General features: G+C 45.8%; 1 protein-coding gene and 1 non-coding gene across 2 annotated transcripts in view; one reads left to right on the top strand and one right to left on the bottom strand.

Moving 5' to 3' along the window:
• The window catches only part of DGKG (diacylglycerol kinase gamma), a 459,919-nt gene that overhangs the window by 120,979 nt on the left and 312,540 nt on the right, over positions 1 to 26,400 (bottom strand). The window lies entirely within an intron of this gene.
• On the top strand, positions 6,748 to 6,885 carry LOC119934492. Its single transcript, XR_005452947.1, has one exon. It is a non-coding gene; the product is annotated as a small nucleolar RNA SNORA7 (small nucleolar RNA).

The following is a 26,400-nucleotide window of genomic DNA, read 5'->3' as shown; positions in this document are numbered from 1 at the left end:
CGCATCAGGCAGAAACTCCTCACCCTGGGCTTCAAGGCTGTCCATCACCTCGCCCCCTCCTACCTCACCTCCCTTCTCTCCTTCTACTGCCCAGCCCGCACCCTCCGCTCCTCTGCCGCTAATCTCCTCACCGGGCCTCGTTCTCGCCTGTCCCGCCATCGACCCCCGGCCCACGTCATCCCCCGGGCCTGGAATGCCCTCCCTCTGCCCATCCGCCAAGCTAGCTCTCTTCCTCCCTTCAAGGCCCTACTGAGAGCTCACCTGCTCCAGGAGGCCTTCCCAGACTGAGCCCCTTCCTTCCTTTCCCCCTCGTCGCCCTCTCCATCCCCCTCATCTTATCTCCTTCCCTTCCCCACAGCACCTGTATTTATGTATATATGTTTGTACATATTTATTACTCTATTTATTTAGTTTACTTGTGCATATCTATTCTATTTATTTTATTTTGTTAGTATGTTTGGTTTTGTTCTCTGTCTCCCCCTTTTAGACTATGAGCCCACTGTTGGGTAGGGACCGTCTCTATACCTTGCCAACTTGTACTTCCCAAGTGCTTAGTACAGTGCTCTGCACACAGTAAGCGCTCAATAAATACGATTGATTGATTGATTGATCGAAGAAGACATTAAAGTGTATCAATTAAAATATACATTCATTGTAAAAAAATCAATTTCCTTATGATATTTCGATCACAAATGTACTCTCACAATATTCAGGAAAGACCAACGTTCACAGCACCTTCAATCATAGCCCCCACACATACGTATGATGACGATAATGATGATGGCATTTGTTAAGCGCTTACTATGTACAAAGCACTGTTCTATGCACTGGGGGGGATACAAGGTGATCAGGTTGTCCCTCATGGGGCTCACAGTCTTAATCCCCATTTTACAGATGAGGTAACTGAGGCCCAGATAAGTTAAGTGACTTGCCCAAAGTCACACAGCTGACAAGTGGTGGAGCTGGGATTAGAACCCATGACCTCTGGCTCCCAAGCCCGGGCTCTTTCCACTGAGCCACGCTGCTTCTCTACTTATGAAAAATAAGTTATCAGGAATTTGAGACACAACAGATGTACAGAAAAAGGGGGTTAGTAACTTCTTAAAAGTGCATTTTTTGGACTTTCCCAATTTGGCTTAGTGGAAAGAGCGTGGGCTTGGGAGTCAGAGGTCATGGGTTCTAATTCCAGCTCTGCCACTTTTCAGCTGTGTGACTTCAGGCCAGTGACTTCACTTCTCTGGGAATCAGTGACCTCATCTGTGAAATGGGGATTAAGATAATGAGCCCCATGTGGGCTGATTACCTTGTATCTACCGAAGTGCTTAGAACAGTGCTTGGCACATAGTAAGTGCTTAACAAATACCATCATTATCAGCAATTAGAACAGTTTTGTTGCCAACTTGTACTTCCCAAGCACTTAGTACAGTGCTCTGCAGACAGTAAGTGCTCAATAAATACAATTGATCGATTGATTGATTCTTGGCACATAGTAAGCACTTAAATACCATCATTATTATTACTCCAACTACTACCATTATTACTACTTTGACCACTACCACTATGACTCTTACTACTATTATTACTATTGACTATTACAATTTATACTCCTACTCCCACTATTACTACTACCATGAATACTTCCACTACCATTATTAATAATAATAATAATAATAATAATAATAATAATAATAATTACAGTATTTGTTAGGCACTTTCTATGTGCCAAGCACTGTTCTAAGTGCTGGGGTAGATACAAGGTAATCAGGTTGTCCCACTTGGGGCTCAGAGTCTTAATCCCCATTTTACAGATGAAGTACATACATATTTACTATTCTATTTATTTTATTTTGTTAATATGTTTTGGTTTGTTGTCTGTCTCCCCCTTCTAGACTGTGAGCCCACTGTTGGGTAGGGGCCATCTCTATATGTTGCCAACTTATACTTCCCAAGCGCTTAGTACAGTACTTTGCACACAGTAAGCGCTCAATAAATATGATTGAATGAATGAATGAAAGTAACCGAAGCACAGAGAAATTAAGTGGCTTGCCCAAGGCCACAGAGCAGACAAGTGGCAGAGCCGTGATTAGAACCCACGTCCTCTGATGCCCCAGACCGTGCTTTCCATTAAGCCATGGTGCTTCTCACTACTACTGCTCCTGCCACTACAAGTGCTACTACTACTACTACTAATGATAATGATGGCATTTATTAAGCGCTTACTATGTGCAAAGCACTTTTCTAAGTGCTGGGGAGGTTACAACATGATCAGGTTGTCCCACGGCGGACTCACAGTCTTAATTCCCATTTTACAGATGAGGGAACTGAGGCCCAGAAGAAGTTAAGTGACTTGCCCAAAGTCACACAGCTGGCAATTGGCAGAGCAGGGATTTGAACCCATGACCTCTGACTCCAAAGCCTGGGCTCTTTCCACTGAGCCACACTGCTGCTACTACCCTCATCGCTCCAAGCTCACACAGAAGTCTACCAGGTTGGATGGGAGCAGATTCCACCAGGAATTCTGGGACTTTTCTGGACTCAAACTGGGCTCTGGAAGGGTCAGAGACAAAAACTGGGAGAGCCAGGGAGGGTCGTAAGAAAACGTGAGGGAAGGCAACCATTGAGAAGCAGCGTGGCTCAGTGGAAAGAGCACGGGCTTTGGAGTCAGAGGTCAGGGGTTCAAATCCCGGCTCCGCCACTTGTCAGCTGTGTGACTTTGGGCAAGTCACTTCACTTCTCTGGGCCTCAGTTCCCTCATCTGTAAAATGGGGATTAAGACTGTGAGCCCCACGTGGGACAGCCTCATCACCTTGTAACCTCCCCAGTGTTTAGAACAGTGCTTTGCACATAGTAAGCGCTTAATAAATACCATCATTATTATTATTATTATTATTATTATTGGCCTACCATCTTCTCGGAAACTTTCCACCAGAGCTTCCATCCACAGACACGCACACAGCTCTTAACCCACTTCCCAAGCAGGGAGTGGAGGGTGAGATTTCCCATGGTGATTAGCAATCTGCATGCCCAGTCAATAAGTCTAAAAGCTCACTCTTCCCTAATGACGGCTCGCTTGTTGAGTCAGGAGTGGGCTGTGCCTCTCTGGGAATCATCTTGGAATCATGGGAATCATCTGGGAATCATGCTTGGAGAAGCAGCGTGGCTCAGTGGCAAGAGCCTGGGCTTGGGAGTTAGAGGTCATGGGTTCAAATCCCGGCTCCGCCCATTGTCAGCTGTGTGACTTTGGGCAAGTCACTTCACGTCTCTGGGTCTCAGTTACCTCATCTGTAAAATGGGGATTAATCAATCAATCAATCAATCGTATTTATTGAGCACTTACTGTGTGCAGAGCACTGTACTAAGTGCTTGGGAAGTACAAGTCGGCAACATATAGAGACGGTCCCTACCCAACGGTGGGCTCACAGTCTAGAAGGAAGGATTAAGACTGTGAACCCCACGTGGGACAACCTGATCACCTTGTAACCTCACCAGCACTTAGTACAGTGCTTTGCATCTTGGAAGTGCTTAATAAGTGCTATCATTACTATTGCTATTATTATTATTATCTGCCATGGAACTGTTGCAAAACTCTTACATTTTGCAGGGGTGAAAGCTATTTTTTCATCTGTCTCTAGCCTCCAGATGGATGAAATGGCAAAAAGAGAGGGAAAAAAATGGAAAAAAGAGAATGCAGAGGAGCAAAGAGAGATCACAGAAACATTTTGCATGAAAACGTGACTCTTCAGGGTTCCTCAACCTGAAAGCAAAGTTTTATAGCTGACATGACTTTTATTACCAGAAATTACTTGGCAACTTGGACAGAAACTCCTTACCATCAGCTTTAAGGTGCTCCATCGGCTCTCTCCCTCCCCGCTAACCTCGCTGATCTCCTACTACAACCCAACCAAGACACTCCGCTTCTCTAACGCAATCCTACTCCCTGTACCTCAATCTGGCCTATCCTTCTGCCAATCCTATGCCCATGTGCTCGCGCTGGCCCACTATTTCCTCCCTCTTCATGCCTGACAGCCCACCACTCTCCCACCTTCAAAACCCTCTTAAAATCACATCGCCTCCTAGACTAACCTTCATTACCCCACCCTATTTGCCCTCCCTTCAGTATCACCTATGCACTTGGCTGTGGATTCCTTTTATTCAGTCAATCATATTTATAATAATAATTATTATGGCATTTGTTAAGTGCTTACTATGTGCCAGGCACTGTATTGAGCGCTGGGATGAATACAAGCAAATTGGGTTGAACACAATCCCTGTCCCACATGGGGCTCACAATCTCAATGCCCATTTTAGAGATGAGGGAAGTGTGGCACAGAGAACTGGAGTGACTTGCCTAAAGTCACACAACAGACGAGTGGTGGAGCCGGAATTAGAACCCATGACCTTCTGACTCTTAGTCCCGTGCTCTATCCACAAAACCACGCTGTTTCTCTATTTATTGAGCACTTACCGTGTGCAGAGCACTGTACTAAGTGCTTGGAAGAATACAATAGAACAATAAACAGACACATTCCCTTTAAGAACTCTGATACTCACTCCAGCCCCACAGCACTTACGTATGTATCGTAATCCTTTTTTTGCCCCATCCCTAATGATGATGATGATGATGATGATGGCATTTATTAAGCGCTTACTACATGCAAAGCACTGTTCTAAGCGCTGGGGAGGTTACAAGGTGATCAGGTTGTCCCACGCGGGGCTCACAGTCTTAATCCCCATTTTACAGATGAGGTAACTGAGGCCCAGAGAAGTGAAGTGACTTGCCCAAAGTCACACAGCTGGTAATTGGCAGAGCCGGGATATGAACCCGTGACCTCTGACTCCAAAGCCTGTGCTCTTTCCACTGAGCCACGCTGCTTCTCTGATCTATTTTAATCTATTAATCTATTTTAATGTCTGTTTCCCCTGTAGACTATAAGCTCCTTGTCGGCAGGGATTGCAATTACTAACTCTGCTGTATCATACTTTCCCATGAATTTAGTACAGTGCCCTGCTTACAGTAAGTACTCAATAAATACCACTGATTGATCACACATGTTGAGGTAATGAAGCCCTGGGTAAAGAGCAAAGGTCTGTCTAGGATTAGCTTCTTAACTTCTCTGATCTCAGTTTCCTCACTGTCAGTGCTTAGCACAGTGTCCTGAAGAGTGAGCCCTAAATAAATATGACTGATGACAACAATGTCAGACTCTACAAAACAACATCCATTCATTCACTCATTTGTATTTATTGAGCGCTTACTGTGTGCTGTGCACTATAGCAAGCGCTTGGGAAAGTACAATACAGTAATGAAGAGAGACAATCCCTACCCACAGTGAGCTAGACTGTGAGTCTGTTGTTGGGTAGGGAACGTCTCTATTTGTTGCCAACTTGTACTTTCCAAGCGCTTAGTACAGTGCTCTGCACACAGTAAGCACTCAATAAATACGATTGAATGAATGAATGAATGAATGAGCTCAGTTTGGGGCAGGGAGGGAGGGAGACAGGCATCAATACAAGTAAACAGACATCAATATAAATAAAGCTGTAACAATGGACTGTGAGTCCGTTGTTGGGTAGGGACTATCTCTATGTGTTGTCAATTTGTACTTCCCAGGTGCTTAGTAGAGTGCTCTGCACAAAGTAAGCGCTCAATAAATACAATTGAATGAATATATAATAATAATGATAATAATAGTAATGGCATTTGTTAAGTGCTCACTATGTGCAAAGCACTGTTCTAAGTGCTGGGGGGGACACAAGGTGATCAGGTTGTCCCACGTGGGGCTCACAGTCTTCACCCCCATTTTACAGATGAGGGAACTGAGGCCCAGAGAAGGAAGTGACTTGCCCAAGGTCACACAGCAGACAAGTGGTGGAGCCGGGATTAGAACCTATGACCTACGACTCCCAAGCTTGGAAGTCAAATATCTATCTATCTATCTATCTATCTATCTATCTATCTATCTATATATGCTGTGGGGTGAAGGAGGGGAAGCAAAGGGAACGAGTCAAGGTGACGTGGAATGGAGTGGGGAATGAGGAAAAATGGAGGTTAGTTTGGGAAGGCCTCTGGGAGGAGATGTGCCTTCAGCAAGGTTTTGAAGTTGGGGAGAGTAGTTGTCTGGCAAATTTGAGGCCAGAGGTAGGACATGGGCCAGGGATCTGTGGCAAAACAGGTGAGATCGAGGCACATTGACAAGGTTAACAGCAGAGGAGCAAAGTATGTGGGTTGGCTTGTTGTAGAAGGAGAGAAGGGAGGTGAGGTAGGAGCGGGGGGCAAGGTGATGAGAGCTTTAAATCCAATTGTGAGGAGTTTTTGTTTGATACGGAGGTGGATAAGCAACCAGTGGAGATTTTTGAGGAAGGGGTGGCTAAGATAAAATGAGATACCTGATGTGAAGGTGCTTTGGCAAAATTAAAGCTTCATACAAAATTCAAATAGAATTATTATTATTACTCCAAATCCTGTGGAAGTAAACTCGTGGCCAAAAAGCTGAAAAAAAAAGATTCACTTTTTTGATGTGGCGAGGGAGAATTGCTAATTATTTAGTTGAGTGTGTGCTCTTGGGTTCTTAGTAGGGGTTGTGCTAACTGATGTCATCTTCCTGCCTACCGACCTGAATGAATCACTGCTTTCTTCCCACAGATCTGAGGCTCATGGACTCCTGAATCTTTTCCTTCTGCAGATCAACGGCAAAGCGGGGAGGGGAATCATTATCTGGTGAATCTGGGTAGTGCTAATCAATAATCCACTTCTCAAGGTCGCAACTGGAGAGTTTCCAGTCCTCTACCAGTCTCGGCAATGGGAGGGAGAGTCAAGCAGAGGCCTGTCCATTCCCTTCCTAGCTTGGCCAGTGGTTAGCCAGTGGAAGGCAATCTGCTACAAGTCAAAACTCCCCCGTGCTGGGCAGCAGCCGCATGGAAGAGAGTAGAGGGAGGAGATTCAGGTTAACTGCGCGCTTAGTACAGTGCCCTGCACACAGTAAGCGCTCAATAAATACAATTGATGATGATGATGAACTGCCTGGAAGGAGGCAATGGTCAACTGCTTCCGTATTTTTACCGAGAAAACTCTCTGGATCCACTGCCAGAACTACCGCAGTTGGAGGTGGGGCGTTCTGGGAAAGATGTGCCCAGGGTGTCGCTATGGGTCGGACACGACAGCATGACAACAACGATCAGTAATCAATCAATGGTATCTATTGAGTGCTTACTGCATGCAGAGCAATGTACTAAGTGTTTGCTAGAGTGCAATAGAACAGAGCGAGTGGACACATTCCCGCCAATCTCAAGAACCTTTTGCCAAAAATCCAAATATATATAACCATTACTAATTACAACTCCTACTCCTACTGTTACTACCACCATGACTATTACTACTATTCATTCATTCATTCATTCATTCAATCGTATTTATTGAGCGCTTACTGTGTGCAGAGCACTGTACTACTAATACTACAGGAAGCAGTGTGGCCAAGTGGAAAGAGCACGGGCTCTGGAGTCAGAGGTCATGGGTTCAAATTTCAGCTCTGTCAGCTGTGTGACTTTGGGCAAGTCACTTAATAATAATAATAATAATAATAATAATAATAATAATAATAATGGCATTTATTAAGTGCTTACTATGTGCAAAGCACTGTTTCAAGCGCTGGGGAGGTTACAAGGTGATCAGGTTGTCCCTCGGGGGGCTCATGGTCTTAATCTCCATTTTCCAGATGAGGTAACTGAGGCCCAGAGAAGTTAAGTGACTTGCCCAAAGTCACACAGCTGACAAGTGGCAGAGCTGGGATTTGAACCCATGACCTCTGACCCCCAAGCCCGGACTCTTTCCACTGAGCCACGCTGCTTCTTAACTTCTCTGTGCCTCTGTTACCTCTTCTGTCAAATGGGGATTAAAACTGTGAGCCCCCCGTGGGACAACCTTGTAACCTCCCCAGCGCTTACAACAGTGCTTTGCACATAGTAAGTGCTTAACAAATACCATCATTATTATTATTATTACTACTAATATGAGTACTACTATGACTACTACCATTATTATTGCTGCTGCTGCTACTGCTGTTACCATTACTGTTACCGCTACTACTACTAGCACTTATCTTGAGCCCACTGTTGAGTAGGGACTGTCTCTATATGTTGCCAACTTGTACTTCCCAAGCGCTTAGTACAGTGCTCTGCACACAGTAAGCGCTCAATAAATACGATTTATTGATTGATTATGCCATCAAGTAGGGACACCACAGACACATCTCTCCCAGAATTCCCCACCTCTATCTGCAATCCTTCTGGCATTGGATCCATAGTGTTTTCTCACTCAAAATCTGGAAATGGTTGACCATTGTCTCCTCCGCGCCGGCAACTTGAATCTCCACCCTCGACTCTCTCTGATGCCGCTGCTGCCCAGCACAGGGGAGTTTTGACTTGTATCAGATTGCCTTCCCCTCGCTAGCCACTGGCCAAGCTAATAATAATGATAATAATAATGGCATTTTTATTAAGAGCTTACTATGTGCAAAGCACTGTTCTAAGCGCTGGGGAGTTTACAAGGTGATCAGGTTGTCCCACGGGGGGCTCACAGTCTTAATCCCCATTTTACAGATGAGGTCACTGAGGCACAGAGAAGTTAAGTGACTTGCCCAAAGTCACCCAGCAGACAAGTGGTGGAGCTAAGAATGGAATGGGTAAACCTCTGCTTGACTCTCCCTCCCGTAGTCGAGACTGGTAGAGTTTCACCGTCGTTTGCTGGGTTTCCGTCTCTTAACCCGCTTCCCAAACATAGGGAAGCAGCGTGGCTTAGTGGACAGAGCATGGGCCTGGGGGTTGGAGGGTCATGGGTTCTAATCCTGGCTCCGCTACATGTCGGCTGTGTGACCTTGGGCGAGTCACTTCTCCGAGCCTCAGGTACCTCGTCTGTAAAATGGGGATTAAGAGTGGAAGCCCTATGTGGGACAGGGACTGTGTCCAACCTAACTTGTAACTACCCCAGCACTTAGAACAGTGCCTGGCACAGAGTAAGTGCTTATCAAATACCATTATTATTATTATTACTACATAGATATTTCCCTGGTCAATCCAGATTGGGCCAGATTCAATGTTTAGCTTTGGTGGCGTGGACCTGGCCTCACTCTCTTTTCCGTGTTGCCTACTAAGGAATTCTGCCCACGAACGGAGGTGATTGACTCTTGTCCTCCTTATCGCTAGGGTGGGCAATCATTGGATTACTCATTCCATGATCTTCAGGGGGTCTCCGACTGTCGGCTGGTATTTTTGAAGAAAAACAAGTCAAAAATGCATGGATAATTTTTGGAATGCCTTCCGCTTCATCTCCATTCCTTCCCTTCCCTCTGGCTGTCTTCCCTGTCCCTCCAATAATCACTTTGTAGGGGGGAAATTTTTGATCTTTTATCAGTTTTCCAGAGATGGTCTCTTTGTCAGGTACAGTTAACTTCCCTTTTAAGACCTGCCTAATTCAGGTATCCCATGATTTACGACACAGGGCTTCCCTCTTCGTGTACTTTCATTTTAGGTACACAAAACATGGTATCATGAAGGAAAGCAGATTATCCCATTTCTACATTGATCTTTGCTATCTTCCTATTTCCCCCTTCATATTTGCTAGAAAATAACTATTCTGCCTATTTCTTTGCCTCCTAAGGAGAGAGAAGGTTGGGGGGTGAGGTGGTATTGCCACAGAATCATGCAAGGGAGGTGTCCTTCCCCTCCCCAAAGCACCTGCATATATGTATATATGTTTGTACATATTTATTACTCTATTTATTCATTTATTTTATTTGTACATATTTATTCTATTTATTTTTTTTGTTAATATGTTTTGTTTTGTTGTCTGTCTCCCCCTTCTAGACTGTGAGCCCACTGTTGGGTAGGGACCGGCTCTATATGTTGCCAACTTGTACTTCCCAAGTGCTTAGTACAGTACTCTGCACACAGTAAGCACTTAATAAATACAATTGAATGAATGAAGTGAGGGGAGGGAGCTTGAAGCCCCTCAGTGCTTAGGCAGAAGGCAGTGTGGTCTAGTGGGCAGACTAAGACCCTGGGAGCCAGAAAGACCTGGATTCTAATGCCAGCTCTGCCACTTAATAATAATAATAATGATGGCATTTATTAAGCGCTTACTATGTGCAAAGCACTGTTCTAAGTGCTGGGGAGGTTACAAGGTGATCAGGTTGTCCCATGGGGGGCTCACAGTCTTAATCCCCATTTTACAGCTGAGGTAACTGAGGCACAGAGAAGTGAACTGACTTGCCCAAAGTCACACAGCTGACAATTGGCGGAGCCGGGATTTGAACCCATGACCTCTCATTCCAAAGACCATGCCCTTTTCCACTGAGCCATGCTGCTTCACTTGACTTCTGTGTGGCCTTGGGCAAGTCACTTCACTTCTCACCTGGAAAATGGGGATTGAGACTGTGAAACCCCTGTGGGGCAGGGACTATGTCCAACCTGACTATCTTGGATCTGCCCCAGCGTTTAGTACGGTACCTGGTACATAATAAGTGCTTAACAAATACCATTAAATAAGGCAACCAGAGCGTGATTCTGCATCACAGTGGGATCCAGGCTTCCGGGAAGAAAGGTTCATGCATTCATTCATTCAATTGCATTTATTGAGTGCTTACTGTGGGCAGAGCACTATGCTAAGCACTTGGGAGAGTATGATAGAACAATAAACAGACACATTCCCTGCCCACAACGAGCTTACAGTCTAGAGACAAGCAGGTTATTAATGCGCACACCTAGACGTTCTCCTCAGGGCAACTAGGTTTACCATAGTTTCTCCAATAGTATTGGAAAGCAGAGCTATTGGTGCTTAGAACAGTGCTCAGTGCTTAGAACAGTGCTTGGCACATGGTAAGCACTTAACAAATGCCATCATTATTATTATTATTAGCTGCAGAGACCACTTACTCACTCAATCCACGGTATTTATTGAACGCTTCCTGTGTGCAGAGCAAGCACTTGGGAGAGTACACTATAACAGTCAGCAAACATGTTCTCTGCCCACAGGGAGCTTGCAGTTTAGAAGGAGCTGATGGTCCTGGGAAGCAGCATACTAGTGGACAGAGCCCGGGCCTGGGATTCAGAAGGACTTTGGTTCTAATCCCGGCTCTGCTACTTGTCAACTGTGTGACTTTGGGCCAGTCACTTCGTTCTACAGGTCTCATCTGTAAAATGGGGATTATGACTATGAATCCTGACCTGATTTTATCTTGTCTATATATCTGATAGACAATTACCTGATTATTTGATAATTATCTGATTATCTTGTCTATAATTCTATTTATTTTGATGGTATTGACATTCATTCATTCATTCATTCAATCGTATTTATTGAACGCTTACTGTGTACAGAGCATTCATTCATTCAATTGCATTTATTGAGCGCTTACTGTGTGCAGAGCACTGTACTAAGCTCTTGGGAAGTACAAATCAGCAACCTATAGAGACGGACCCTACCCAACAACGGGCTCACAGTCTAGAAGGGGGAGACGGACAACAAAACAGAACATGTGGACAAGTGTCAAGTTGTCAGAACAAACAGAATTAAAGCTAAATGCACATCATTAACAAAATAAATAGAATAGTGAATATATACAAGTAAAATGCTTGGGGGTGTTCCTTCACAGGCTGGGAGTAGGCTTATCTACTTGTTTCGTTTTGTTGTCGGTCTCCTCTTTCTAGACTGTAAGCCCGTTGTTGGGTAGGGACTGTCTCTATCTGTTGCCGAACTGTACTTTCCAAGCGCTTAGTTCAGTGCTCTGCACACAGTAAGCGCTCAATAAATGCGATTGAATGAATGAACTATCTGGCCTTTGGCAAGCGCTTAACAAATACCATAAAACAAAACAGAACAAAACAGAAACATGAGTGCTATGGGGATGAGGGGGGGATGAATATCAAGAGCTTAAAGGCTATAGATCCAAGTGCAAGAATGACATGAAAGGGAAGAGGAGGAGAGGAAATGAAGGCCAAATCGGGGTAGTCCTCTGATTTTCATCGCTCAGTAGGGTGGGGTTCATCATTTCAGAAGTAGGACTTTAAGTAGACCAAACTTTCCATCAGCCCCAGAGAGGCCCTGCCATTTCGATCTGAGAGAAAACCCAGATTCAGCCCCTAGGACAGAAGGTTTATAAATAGCTGTTTTTGTTCTTTAAATGTCATGTGTGTGACTATTGTTCCTGCCAGCAGATTTAGCCTGGTTCAGCATGTTTAAGCTTCAGGGGGCAAGGTATTCCCTGGCTTTCTTCCATGCTTAGGAAGAGCTTTGTCTGCAAAGAGATCTGAGAGAAGCTGGATCAGAGAAAGGCAGGAGAGAGGAGACCAGAAGGTGAATCAGACGCCTTGCTTTGTTTTTCAAGGAAAAGTAAAAGCTTGATGCATTTCAGGAATCAGTTAATTAATGTATTTATTGAGTGCCCATTGTTGCAGAGTACTAGACTAAATTTTAGCTTGGGAGAATGCAATAAATGTAAAAGACAAGATCCCTGCCCTCAAGTAGTTACATCTAATGGGGGAGACACACTCAAAATAATTGACAGAGAATGAAAAGAGAATGAAAAGATGGGTAGATGAGTAAAATAAGGGCATAAAGAACAGATAAATCACTATGCACAAAAGGGTCTTTGATGTAGATGCATAAGTGCTGAGAGGATAGTTCAGTGGATTTGACCTGTTGATAAGAAAGTGTATAAAGGAAGGGTTCGAGGAAGAGGAGGGAATGAAGACGGGGAGAGCTGGGATTCACTCATTCATTCATTCAATCGTATTTATTGAGCACTTACTGTGTGCAGAGCACTGTACAAAGCACGTGGGAGAGTACAATACAATAAACAGACATATTCTCTACCTATAGTGAGCTTGCAGTCTAAAGTGGGGGAGACAGACATTATTATAAATAAATAAATGACAGATATGTACATAAGTGCTGTGGGACTGGGGGGGGATGAACAAAGGGAGTGAATCAAGGTGATGCAGAAGGGAGTGGGAGAAGAGGAAAGGGGAGGCTGAATCTGGGAAGGCCTCTTGGAGGAGATGTTCCTTCAATAAGGCTTTGAAGGGGAGGAGAATAATTGTCGGATTTAAGGAGGGAGGGCATTCCAGGCCAGAAGCGGGATGGGGGCTAGGGTCGGCAGCAAGATGACGCTGCACTATGTCTTTCATTAGGATTCTATTCTTTGGCATGTCCATTTTTCTTCTATCCCGTTTAATCGGCAAGTTAAATAGGAATTTGCACTATGTCTTTCATTAGGATTCTATTCTTTTGCATGTTCCATTTTTCTTCTATCCCGTTCAATCGGCAAGTTAAATAGGAATTTTGATAGAATGTGGTTTTTGCTCAATCCTGTCAAAGCCACTTGGCACTGGAACCCGTATGGCATGAAATGCCATGCAGGTAAATCCCTTCTTGAAATTATTCATGTTCAGTACTGTGTACAGAGCAAAACAGTAACAGAAGGTACAGGGAGAAGGTTAGCATTAGAGGAGTGAAGTGTGTGGGCTGGGTTGTAATAGGAGAGAACCGAGATGAGGTAGAAGGGGGCGAGATGATTGACTGCTTTAAAGCCAACGGCAAGTAGTTTTTGTTTGATGCGGAGGTGGTTGGGAAATAATAATGATGGCATTTGTTAAGGGCTTAATATGTGCCAAGCACTGTTCTAAGTGATCAGGTTGTCCCACGTGGGGCTCACAGTCTTTATGACCGTCTCTATATGTTGCCAACTTGTACCTCCCAATCGCTTAGTACAGTGCTCTGCATATAGTAAGTGCTCAATAAATACATTTGAATGAATGAATGAATCACCATTTTACAGATGAGGTAACTGAGGCTCAGAGAAGTGAAGTGACTTGCCCAAGGTCACACAGCAGACCTGTAGCAGAGCCGGGATTAGAACCCCTGACCTCTGACTCCCAAGCCCGGGCTCTTTCCACTGAGCCACGCTGCTTCTCTTAACCACTGGAGTTTTTTGAGGAGCGGGGAACCGGGGCCTGAATGTTTTCGTAGAAAAATGATCCAGGCAGCAGATGTGGGGGATCTGGTGGATGTGAAAAGGGAGGGAGTTACAGGTTGGTAGGGAGTGGGGAGGGGAGGGGATCCAGGGGCCAGAGAGGGGCCAAGGAGAAAGTTCTCTTAGTAAGAGTGAAGATCACGAGCTGGGAAGCAGCAGGACGCTAAGGAGAGAGTAGATGGGGAGACCGTTGAAGACACTGACCAGGAGTTTTTGAGTGAAGAGGAGGGATCATCAATAATATTTATTGAGCACTTACTGTGTGCAGAGCACTGTACTAAGTGCTTGGGAAGTACAAATTGGCAACATAAAGAGACAGTCCCTACCCAACAGTGGGCTCACAGTCTAAAAGTCTATAGATATAGATATAGGGATATAGATAGCCAGTGGTTTTTGTGGAGTCCATAAGGATCTCAGACTTGGACCATCTCCTTAAACATTTGCTGGCCAACTGAACCACCAACTCTGTCCTTCAACATCATTTCCAGAGAGATGGGTGACATTGGGAAGCCCCATGGGTTAGTGGAAAAGAGTTTGGGCCTGGGGGTCAGGAGACCTGGGTTCTAATCCCGGTTCATTCATTTATTCATTCAATCTCATATATTGAGCGCTTACTGTGTGCAGAATCATCATCATCAATCGTATTTATTGAGCGCTTACTGTGTGCAGAGCACTGTACTAAGCCCTTGGGAAGTACAAGTCGGCAACATATAGAGACGGTCCCTACCCAACAACGGGCTCACAGTCTAGAAGGGGGAGACAGACAACAAAAGAAAATATGTAGACAGGTGTCAAAACTGTCAGAATAAGTAGAATTATAGCTATATGCACATTATTAATAAAATAAACAGAGTAGCAAATATGTACAATTAAAATAAATAGAGTCATAAATATGTACAAATATATATAAGTGTTGTGGGGAGGGGAAGGAGGTAGGGCCGGGGGGCGATGGGGAGGGGAGGAGGAGAGGAAAAAGGGGGCTCAGGCTGGGAAGGCTTCCTGGAGGAGGTGAGCTTTCCAGAGAGATGGGTGATACTGGGAAGCTGCATGGCTTAGTGGAACAGAGTTTGGGCCTGGGGGTCAGGAGACCTGGGTTCTAACCCTGGTTCTGCTACCTGCCTGCTGTGTGTGACCTTGGGGAAGTCATTTAACTTCTCTGGATCTCAGATCCCTCCTATGTAAAGTGGGGATAATAATAATAATGATGATGTTATTTGTTAAGTGCTTACTATGTGCAAAGCACTGTTCTAAGCACTGGGATAGCTACAAGGTAATCAGGTTGTCCCACGTGGGGCTCACAGTCTTAATCCCCATTTTACAGATGAGGTAACTGAGGCACAGAGAACTTAAGTGACTTGCCCAAAGTCACACAGCTGACAAGTGGTGGAGCCGGGATTAGAATCCACGACCTCTGACTCCCAAGCCCAGGCTCTTTCCACTAAGCCACGCTGCTTCTCAGTGGCTTAGTGTGGGAAGGCTTCTTGGAGGCCTTTGTTTTTTCCCAGGCAAACATTAAAGTAGGGAGTAGCCCACTGTTGGGTAGGGACTGTCTCTATATGTTGCCAACTTGTACTTCCCAAGCGCTTAGTACAGTGCTCTGCACACAGTAAGCACTCAATAAATACAATTGATTGATTGATTGAGTAAGTGAAAGTCACGGGATATTTTTTTCTTGTTCCTTCACTCTAGAAAGTTGGGTCAGAAGAACTTCCAAGCCCGGCCTAATGGCAAGAGCACGGACTTGGGAATCAGAAGATGAGGTTTCCAATTCTGGCTCAGTCACACCATCATCATCATCATCAATCATATTTATTGAGCGCTTACTGTGTGCAGAGCACTGTACTAAGCGCTTGGGAAGTACAAGTTGGCAACATATAGAGACAGTCCCTACCCAACAGTGGGCTCACAGTATAAAAGGGGGAGACAGAGAACAAAACCAAACATACCAACAAAATAAAATAAATAGAATAGATATGTACAAGTAAAATAAATAAATAAATAGAGTAATAAATATGTACAAACATCTATACATATATACAGGTGCTGTGGGGAAGGGAAGGAGGCAAGATGGGGGGATGGAGAGGGGGACGAGGGGGAGAGGAAGGAAGGGGCTCAGTGTGGGAAGGCCTCCTGGAGGAGGTGAGCTCTCAGTAGGGCCTTGAAGGGAGGAAGAGAGCTAGCTTGGCGGAGGGGCAGAGGGAGGGCATTCCAGGCCCGGGGGATGACGTGGGCCGGGGGTCGACGGCGGGACAGGCGAGAGCGAGGTACGGTGAGGAGATTAGCGGCAGAGGAGCGGAGGGTGCGGGCTGGGCTGGAGAAGGAGAGAAGGGAGGTGAGGGAGGAGGGGGCGAGGGGATGGACAGCCCTGAAGCCCAGGGTGAGGAGCCACATGTCTCTTGTGGGATCTTGTGCAAGTCACTTCACTTCTCTGTGCCTCAGTTACCTCATCTGTGAAATGGGGATTAAGCCTGTGAGCCCCATATGGGACAGGGACTGTGTCCAACCTGATTGTCTTGTATCCATCCCAGTGCTTAGTACAGTGTCTGGCACATTGTAAGCGCTTAACAAATACCACTATTACCCCTCTACCCCCGCCAACCCCAGTCTGTGAGCTTATTGTGGGCAGGGGCTGTCTTTCTCTGAGCAGCATGGCTCAGCGGAAAGAGCCCGGGCTTTGGAGTCAAGGGTCATGGATTCAAATCCTGGCTCCACCAAGTGTCAGCTGTGTGAGTTTGGGCAAGTCACTTCACTTCTCTGGGCTTCAGTTCCCTCATCTGTAAAACGGGGATTAAGACTGGGAGCCCCCCATGGGACAACCTCATCACCTTGTAACCTCCCCAGTGCTTAGAACAGTGTTTGCACACAGAAAGCACTTAATAAATGCCATTATTATTATTATTATTACTGTATTGTACTTTCCCAAGCACTTAGTGCAGAGCTTTGCACACAATGAATACGATTGAATGAAATGACATCTGGCAGGTGCCTCAGATGGGAGAGAACGTGTACCACAGACGCTACTGGGCTGGTGTTTTGGCCAGCACACTACAAGCCCATAAGAGAGCCAAACCAACTGCCTTTCCAAGAAATTTTCCTTTCCCAATCATCCCGGGACAAGTCTGATCTCAACTCCTGGCCCCAGTGCTGCAGGCCACGGTCCACTAGGTTCCTCTGGCAGAGTTCCCCATCTCCCCCGCGATAAGGTAATTGACGTCAGGTGAGTCCAGACACATCACCCCCTCAGCTGGATCTCCCCCAACAGGGAAGGCAGACGATTCCCTTTCTCCCGGAACGGTGCTCCAAAGACATTCCCGCCAAATGGTGGGGCTGACTCCTTCCTTCATTCATTCATTCAATCATATTTATTGAGCGCTTACTGTGTGCAGAGCACTGTACTAAGCACTTGGGAAGTACAAGTTGGCAACATATAGAGACAGTCCCTACCCAACAGCGGGCACACAGTCCTTCATCCCATCCCAGCGCACTAGTGAGTTGAAACACACCAGACGGGCACTCAATCAATCAATCATTTGTATTCATTGGGCACTAACTGTGTGCAGAGCACTGTACTAAGCGCTTGGGAGAGTACAAGCAGAGAAGCAGCATGGGGATTAAAGACTGTGAGTCCCACACGGGACAACCTGATTACCTTGAAGCACCCTCAGTACTTAGAACAGTGCTTGACACATAGGAAGCACTCAACAAATACCATTATTATTATTATTATTAAATACTATTAAAAGGTACTAGAACACTTCCATATCTTGTATCACCCTCAGCACTTAGAACAGTGCTTGACACATAGGAAGCGCTTAACAAATACCATCATTATTATTATTATTATTATGTAGGCCGTGAGGAAAATGTACCATGGTAACACATGTCCCTAGAATGACACCAACTGTTCATTCCATTTGACCATTATGGAAAGCACGTGTCCTAATGGAAAGAGCACGGGCCCAGGAGTCAGAGGACCTGGGTTCTAATTCCCACGCCGCCACTCGTCTGCGGTGTGATTTTGGGCCTCAGTTTCCTCATCTGTCAAATAATAATTATAATAATAACGATGGCATTTGTTAAACGCTTACTATATGCAAAGCACTGTTCTAAGCACTGAGGAGGTTACAAGATGATCAGGTTGTCCCACGGGGGGCTCACAGTCTTCACCCCCATTTTGCAGATGAGGTAACTGAGGCACGGAGAAGTGAAATGACTTGCCCAAAGTCACACAGCTGACAATTGGCGGAGGCGGGGTTCGAACCCACTACCTCTGACTCCAAAGCCCGGGCTCTTTCCATTGAGCCACTCTGGGGATTCAGTACCTGTTCTTCCTCTTCTGAGACTGTGACCCCCATGTGGTCTTTTAGCCTGTGAGCCCACTGTTGGGTAGGGACTGTCTCTATATGTTGCCAACTTGTACTTCCCAAGCGCTTAGTACAGTGCTCTGCACACAGTAAGCGCTCAATAAATACGATTGATGATGATGATGATGATGTGGGACAGGAGCTGGGTATGATCTTAGATCCTATATCTAACCCCAGTGCTGGCACATAGCAAGTTCTTAACAAAGACTACAATGATCAGAAATCAGGGTGGCAGTAGTCCATCACTATTTCTGCTCCTTAGTGCCAAAGAAGATGCCTGGTGTGGGAAGCTACATTTGGCTGCCATTTTGAAAGCACACCTCCTCCAGGAGGCCTTCCCAGACTGAGCCCCCCTTTTCCTCTGCTCCTCCTCCCCTCCCCATCGCCCCGACTCCCTCCCTCTGCTCTACGCCCCCACCCCACAGCACTCATGCATACATGTGCATATTTATTATTCTGCTTCTTTTATTAATGATGTGTCTAGATCTACAATTCTATTTATTTATTTTGATGCTGTTGATGCTTGTCTACTTGTTTTGTTGTCTGTCTCCCCCTTTTTAGACTGCGAGCTCATTGTTGGGTAGGGATTGTCTCTATCCATTGCCAAATTGTACTTGAGAAGCAGCGTGGCTCAGTGGAAAGAGCCCGGGCGTTGGAGTCAGAGTTCATGGGTTCAAATCCCGGCTCCGCCAATTGTCAGCTGTGTGACTTTGGGCAAGTCACTTCACTTCTCTGGGCCTCAGTTCCCTCATCTGTAAAATGGGGATTAAGAATGTGAGCCCCCTGTGGGACAACCTGATCACCTTGTAACCTCTCCAGCGCTTAGAACAGTGCCTTGCACATAGTAAGCGCTTAATAAATGCCATTATTATTATTATTATTATTTCCAAGTGCTTAGTACAGTGCTCCGCACTCAGTGAGTGCTCAATAAATATGACTGAATGAATGAATGAATTTTGTTACCCACTATTATCCACCGGGCCCAGTACTCCCTGAGGAAAACTCCCTGTCTAGGCAGGGACCTCTCTTGTGCATTCAGCCTGCAATCACGCCGGGAAAAGTGTGGCATACAGATGAGCCTTTACCTCATACAGTTCTACTGCTCGCTCCTCTCTTTTCTCTTTCCTTTGAAGTTTAATCCACTGGAAAAAAAAGATCCCCTGAAGATGCATTTTGCTGAGACTAAGGGCTCCTATATAAACTTCCTCTCATAAATTATAGAAGAGAAAGTCAAACAATGGAATAAACAGCAATCCCATCCCAGGGGACCGTGGGGATTCAGGAGGATTTATAATGGTTATTTAGCATTTACGTAGCACTTTGTCCAAGCGCAGCGCTTTACAAGCATTTATTCGACAGATTCCATTCATAAGCGAGCTCTCCCATCATCCCACGCTGCTGCTCCGTATTCGGACTGTAAATGCCCAGGGAAGAGGCCGTGCCTGATTCTGGGTTCGAGATGGGCTTGAACACAATCAGTCGCCTTCTCTCCAAGGGGCCTAGTCGCAGGGAGAATAGAAGGTGGTTCCTGCAGCCCCCAGTTCTTTACTGGAGCGGCTGTCCTGAAAACTGCTGCTTGGGAACCCCTTCTTGGAGCAGGGATGGGCAGCCCTAACTCGCCCCCTTGGCGGAGGGAAACTGAGTCAGCCCCTGAGACCTCGGCCCCCTAATAAGTCACGCTTACGTCACCCTTTCCTCCTCCTGGGGAAGAGGAGGCTGAGCAGAGATGGCAAGCTGGCTGCCCACACTGGAAAGAGGGTTTGGTAATTTTAGAAACCTCTTTGCAAGTGCAAACAGAGCCTAGTCCTTTTATTTTATTGTCGGCCCAAGGCAAATGTCAAACAAAGAGAATATTAATGATATGATGTCTTGTCTGACAGCGATGGGGATCAGACGATGATTGTGGGCCCACCCCCCAAGCTAAAGAGCTGAACAAGGAGTTCTACAGAACGGCTGGATTATTCTCTGAGAGGTGAGATTTCCAGGTTCCCTCTCCTGGTCCACGGAGCTTCAACATCCGGTGGTGGGGGGAATCAGTAGGTATGGTATCTAATAATAATAATAATAATAATAATAATAATGATGATGATGATGATGATGGCATTTGTTAAGCGTTTACTATGCACCATCTATGAGAAGCAGTGTGGCTCAGTGGAAAGAACCCGGGCTCAGGAGGCAGAGCACCTCGGTTCAAATTGCAGTTCCAGTCCTTGACTGCTGTGAAACCTTGGGCAAATCATTTATTTAGTTTTATTTATTTATGCATATTAGTGTCTGTCTCCCCCTCTAGAATGTGAGCTCATTGCAGCCAGGAATGTGTCTGTTTGTGGTTCTGTAGTACTCTCCCAAGCGCTTAGTACAGTGTTTTGCACACAGTAAGTGCTCAATAAATATGACTGAATGAATGAAAATCACTTCATTTCTCTGTGCCTCAGATCCCTCTCGCAAAATTGGGATTCTATACCCATTCTCTCTCCTTTTAGGCTGTAAGCCCCATAACAACAATAATAATGGTATTTGTTAAGCGCTTACTACGTGCAAAGCACCGTTCTAAGCGCTCGGGTGATACGAGATGATCAGGTTGTCCCACGCGGGGCTCGCAATCTTAATCCCCATTTTACAGATGAGGTAACTGAGGCCCAGAGAAGTTAAGTGACCTTGCCCAAGGTCACACAGCCGATAAGTGGTGGAGCCGGAATTAGAACTCACGACCTCTGCCTCCCAAGCCTGGGCTCCTCCCACTGAGCCACACTGCTCATTGTAGGCAGGAAATGTGTCTGTTTATTGTTGTATCATACTCTCCCAAGCACTTAGTACAGCGCTTTGCCCACAGTAAGAGCTCAATAAATACGAATGAATGAATGAACGTGGGTGCTGATTATCCTGTATCGATCCCAGCACTTAGTACGGTGCTGGGCACATAGCAAGCGCTTAACAAATACCACAGTTATTATTACTATTATAGTATCTGCAATCTCTTCAGTACAATGTGGCCGAGCGGGACGTCTTGGGAGGAAGCGGACACTTCGGCTTGGCAATCCACTTGGGGGAGGAATGGAATCCTCTTCTGCCCCAGCTTTCCTACATTTGGGACGCTCTCCCGGTGCGGCTCTAACTCCGGGGTTATCAATCAATCAATCAATCGTATTTATTGAGCGCTTACTGTGTGCAGAGCACTGCACTAAGTGCTTGGGAAGTACAAGTTGGCAACATATAAAGACAGTCCCTACCGAACAGTGGGCTCACAGTCTAAAAGGGGGAGACGGAGAACAAAACCAAACATACTAATAAAATAAAATAAATAGAATAGATATGTACAGGTAAAATAAGTAAATAGAGTAATAAATATGTACAAACATATATACATATATACAGCTAGCTAGGGTTAGTTAGCAGAGGTAGCAGGGGAGGAGAGCGCTGCAATTGGCTTGTGCCCGGGTGGCGTGTTCTGGAGCCCAAAATAGCCACCGCCCTGCCTCTGCCGGCGAGGAGGATTTTAAAATAGCATTTTGTTTAAATCCGCGGTATTTTAGCCAGGCAGTGTTATTGTTAGTCAATTGCTCGGCGAGGATGGAACTCCTCTGAGTAACAAAATGTTCCCCTCATCACTTTGGATTTGGAGGGCGAGGGGAGCCACCGGAATAGGTTCAGAGGGTCTGAGCTTCAACTGGGCAAGAGGTGGATAACTGGAATCAGTCCATCATCCCCACTGGCCGACTCTCCGTTATTCTGGGGCACAGTGGCCATTTTATTCACCATCCTCTTTCCTCCAGCTGGGATTTTGGCCTCCGAATCTCCATCCCAGGGAAGGCAGGGTGAGGATTAAGGAGAGGAAGCGAGCCCCCAGATCAATCCACCTCAGCCCTCATGAAGCAGCATGGCCTAGTGGAGAGAGCCACTGGGAGCCCGGGCCTGGAAGTCCGAAGGACCTGAGTTCTAATCCTAGCTCAGCCGCTTGTCCGCTGTGTGATGGTGGGCAAGTCACCTCACTTCTCTGGGCCTCAGTTACCTCATCTGTAAAATGGCGGTTAAGATTGTGAACCCCATGTGAACCTCAGCCTTCCCAGACTGAGCCCCTTCCTTCCTCTCCCCCTCGCCCCCCTCTCCATCCCCCCCATCTTACCTCCTTCCCTTCCCCACAGCACCTGTATATATGTATATATGTTTGTACAGATTTATTACTCTATTTATCTATTTATTTTACTTGTACATATCTATTCTATTTATTTTATTTTGTTAGTATGTTTGGTTTTGTTCTCTGTCTCCCCCTTTTAGACTGTGAGCCCACTGTTGGGTAGGGACTGTCTCTATATGTTGCCAATATGTACTTCCCAAGCGCTTAGTACAGTGCTCTGCACACAGTAAGCGCTCAATAAATACGATTGATGATGATGATGATGTGGGCTAGGGACTGTGTCCAGCCTGATGACCTTGTATCTACTCCAGAGTTTAGAAGAGTGCTTGACGCATAGTAAGTGTTTAACAGATAACACCGTGGCTCAGTGGAAAGAGCCCGGGCTTTGGAGTCAGAGGTCATGGGTTCAAACCCCGGCTCCACCAGTTGTCAGCTGTGTGACTTTGGGCAAGTCACTTCACTTCTCTGGGCCTCAGTTACCTCATCTGGAAAATGGGGATTAAGACTGTGAGCCCCCCGAGGGAGAACCTGATCACTTTGTAACCTCCCCAGTGCTTAGAACAGTGTTTTGCACATAGTAAGCACTTAATAAATGCCATTATTATTATTATTATTAGACACCATCGTCATCATCATCAGCGGCCACAAAAAGGATTTTGGGGACAGGTTTGGCTATTATCAGTGGATGATGATGATGGTATTTGTTAAGCTTTTACTCTGTGCCAAGCACTGTTCTAAACTGTGGGGTAGACACAAGGTAAATCCGGTTGTCCCACAGAGGGCTCACAGTCTTTACCCCCATTTTCCAGATGAGGTAACTGAGGCACAGAGAAGTGAACTGACTTGCCCAAAGTCACACAGCTGACAGGTGGCAGAGCTGAGATTAGAACCCACAACCTCTGACTCCCAAGCCTGTGCTCTTTCTTGGCACATCTATCTATATCCGTAATTTATTTGTTTGTATTAATGCCTGCCTCCCCTTCTAGACTATAAACATGTATTGGGCAGGGAATGTGTCTACCAACTGTGTTATTTTTACTCCCCCAAGCACTAAGAATAGTGCTTTGCACACAGTAAGCGTCCAATAAATATGATTGATTGATTGGCCCAGTCATAGTTGCCAACTCTGGAGGGCAGTTCTTAGGCCCGGACTTTCAGTCTTGCTGTTTTTAGGCTTTGGATAAGATTTAAGTTTCCTCTTAGAGCTAAAGCGACTCCATATGACTATTTTCTGGCCTGTTAGCAATTTGGAAACTGTTCCCTCTCAGTCCTTGGTGGAGAAGTAGCATGGCCTAGTGGAAAAAGCACCAGCCTGGGGGCCAGAGGACCTGGATTCTAATTCCAGCTCCTCCACTTTTCTGCTGTGTGACCTTGAACAAGTCCCTGAACTGCTCTGGATCTTGGTTTCTTCATCTGTAAAATGGGGTAAGAGTTCCTTGTAGGCAGCGGATGTTACATTATACACTCCCAAGAGCTTAGTATAGTGTTTTGCACACAGTAAGCACTCGGTAAATACGATTGAATAATAATGATGGTATTTGTTAAGTGCTTACTATGTGCCCAGCACTGCTCTAAGCACTGGGGTCGATACAAGGTAATTAGGTTGTCCCACGGGGGGCTCAAAGTCTTAATCCCCACTTTACAGATGAGGAAACTGAGGCACAGAGGAGTTAAGAGACTTGCCCAAAGTCACACAGCTGATAAGCGGTGGAGCCGGGATTAGAATCCATGACCTCTGACTCCCAAGCCCGGGCTCTTTCCACTAAGCTGCGCTGATTAAATGAATGAATGAATAACTGTTCATTCATTCATTCATGCAATCGTATTTATTGAGCGCTTACTGTGTGCAGAGCACTGTACTAAGCGCTTGGGAAGTACAAGTTGGCAACATATAGAGATGGTCCCTACCCAATAGTGGGCTCATAAACCCCATGTGGGACAGGGATTGTATGTGATTATACTCCAGCACTTATTATGTAGTAAGTGCTTGCCCAGAATGTTGCAGAAGTAAGACAGTGTAAATTGGTGCGGCCGTAGAGAGTAGCTTAGACACAGCCTGGGAGTCAGAAGAACCTAGGTTCTAATCCTGCTCCGCTACTTGTCTGCTATGTGATCTTGGGTAAGTCACTTTACTTCTCTGTGCCTCAATTCCCTCATCTGTAAAATGGGGATTAAAACTGTGAGTCCCACGTGGCACAGAGACTGTGTCCAACCTAATTACCTTGTATGATTGTATTTGTTAAGAGCTTACTATGTGCCAAGCACTGTTCTAAGCGCTGGGGTAGATGCAAGGTAATCAGATTGTCCCATGTGGGGCTCACAGTCTTAATCTCCATTTTACAGATGAGGGAACTGAGGGACAGAGAAGTGACTTGCCCAAGGTCACACAGCAGACAAGTGGCAGAGCCAGGATTAGAACCCATGACCTCTGACTCCCAAGCCCACGCTCTTTCCACTAAGCCACACTGCTTCCCCAGCCCTTACAACAATGCCTGGCACATAGCAAGTGCTTAACAGGTACTACAATTATTCGATCATTCATTCAATCGTATTTATTGAGTGCTTACTGTGTGCAGAGCACTGTACTAAGCGCTTGGGAAGTACAAGTTTGCTATTATTACTGTTATTATTATTCTAGTGGGAAAAACATGATTTTTATACTGGCCGGGCTCCATTCATTCATTCATTCAATCGTATTTATTGAGCGCTTACTGTGTGCAGAGCACTGTACTAAGCGCTTGGGAAGTACAAGTTTGCTATTATTACTGTTATTATTATTCTAGTGGGAAAAACATGATTTTTATACTGGCTAGGCTCCAGTGGCCCTGGAGGCTACTCTGGGGTGGGGATGTTGGGGGAAGCAAGCCTGCATGCCTACTACTCCAACTCTTTGGGCCAGCAAGACAAGGTCTCTGGTTCAACTTGTGGAGTTCTGCCTGGTCGTCCTGTATGGCCAATCTACCCTTTGGACCACAATATAATAATAATAATAATAATAATAATAATAATAGCATTTGTTAAGCACTTACTATGTGGAAAGCACTGTTCTAAGCGCTTGGGAAGATACAAGGTGATCAGGTTGTCCTGTGTGGGGGCTCACAATCTTAATCCCCATTTTACAGATGAGGGAACTGAGGCCCAGAGAAGTTAAGTGACTTGCCCAAGGTCACACAGCTGACAAGTGGCGGAGGCGGAATTTGAACCCACGATCTCTGACTCCCAAGCCTGGGCTCTTTCCCCTGAGCCACGCTGCTTCTCCGATATCATGGCGTAGTGGACAGAGCATGGGCCTGAAAGTCTGAAGGACCTGAGTTCTAATTCCGCTCCACCACCTGTCTGCTGTGTGACCTTGGGCAAGTCACTTCACTTCTCTGGGCCTCCGTGACCTCAACTGTAAAATGGGGATTAAGACAGAAACACATGTGCCAAACAGGGCATTCTGAAGCCACATCAAGTTCCACCCATAAGGAGAGCATCTTGTCAGAAAAGCATCCCCTTATTCCTAAATGTGGGACAGGGACCATGTCCAACCCAATTTGCTTGTATCCACCCTAATAATAATAATGTTGGTATTTGTTAAGCGCTTACCATGTGCAAAGCACTGTTGTAAGCGCTGGGGTAGATACAAGGTAATCAGGTTGTCCCACGTGGGGCTCACATTCTTCATCCCCATTTTCCAGATGAGGGAACTGAGGCCCAGAGAAGTTAAATGACTTGACCAAAGTCACACAGCTGACAAGTGGCGGAGCTGGGATTTGAACCCATGACCTCTGACCCCAAAGCCCGGGCTCTTTCCACTGAGCCACGCGGCTTCTTTCAGCACCCTAGTGCTTAGTACAGTGCCTGGCACATAGTAAGCACTTAACAAATGTTATAA

The sequence above is a fragment of the Tachyglossus aculeatus genome, chromosome 1 (assembly GCF_015852505.1).
Source record: "Tachyglossus aculeatus isolate mTacAcu1 chromosome 1, mTacAcu1.pri, whole genome shotgun sequence".
Classification (NCBI taxonomy): Eukaryota; Metazoa; Chordata; class Mammalia; order Monotremata; family Tachyglossidae; genus Tachyglossus; species Tachyglossus aculeatus.
The sequence above is the reverse complement of the archived record's forward strand: the minus strand, read 5'-3'. Positions and strand labels throughout refer to the sequence as shown.